Below are 776 nucleotides of genomic sequence, written 5' to 3'. Positions count from 1 at the left end.
AAACAAAATGATAAAAATGTCAAAAAAATAAAAGAAAACAAGTTTCCCATGTGATATGTGGCCTAGTTGTTGGGAAAATTTGCAAATATGAATTTTGACTTCATTTGCAAAATCTCGCGAGAATTTGTAAAAATGGGCATAACTTTTGCATACTAACTCGGATGAAAAAGTTTTTTATATGAAAAATCATCTACTCGAAAAGTTACATCCAAATTTAACCGGGGGAACCCCGTTAAACATTTCCAAAATCCTGAAAAACCTAACAGAAAAAAAGATACGGGGCTTTTAAGATCTAGAGAGGCAAAAAAAATCAAAAAAAATTCAAACTTACTAATGGCGCACCTGCCCATGGTGCGCCATTAGTATCTTCCCTCCTTCAAAATTCAAAATAAGTCAAAAAAATAAAAAAAATTACTAATGGCGCACCTGACCATGGTGCGCCATTAGTATCTTCCCGCCTTCAATATTCAAAATAAATCAAAAAATAAAAAAAATTACTAATGGCGCACCTGCCCGTGGTGCGCCATTAGTATCTTCCCGCCTTCAAAATTCAAAATAAAAAAAAATTTACTAATGGCGCACCTGCCCGCGGTGCGCCATTAGTATGCCGTATATATGGCTGGTCCTCTCCTCCTCTCTTCATTTCATCTTCCCTTCTCTCCTCCACCATACTTCTCCTCTCCGGTGACCTCCTCCTCCTCTCCGGCGACCTCCTCCTCCCTCCTCCCTCCTCCCTCCTCCCCTCCCCTCCCCTCCCCTCATGGTTTCTTCTCCCT

The sequence above is a fragment of the Triticum dicoccoides genome, chromosome 5B (assembly GCF_002162155.2).
Source record: "Triticum dicoccoides isolate Atlit2015 ecotype Zavitan chromosome 5B, WEW_v2.0, whole genome shotgun sequence".
In the NCBI taxonomy this organism is placed as follows: domain Eukaryota; kingdom Viridiplantae; phylum Streptophyta; class Magnoliopsida; order Poales; family Poaceae; genus Triticum; species Triticum dicoccoides.
The sequence above is the reverse complement of the archived record's forward strand: the minus strand, read 5'-3'. Positions refer to the sequence as shown.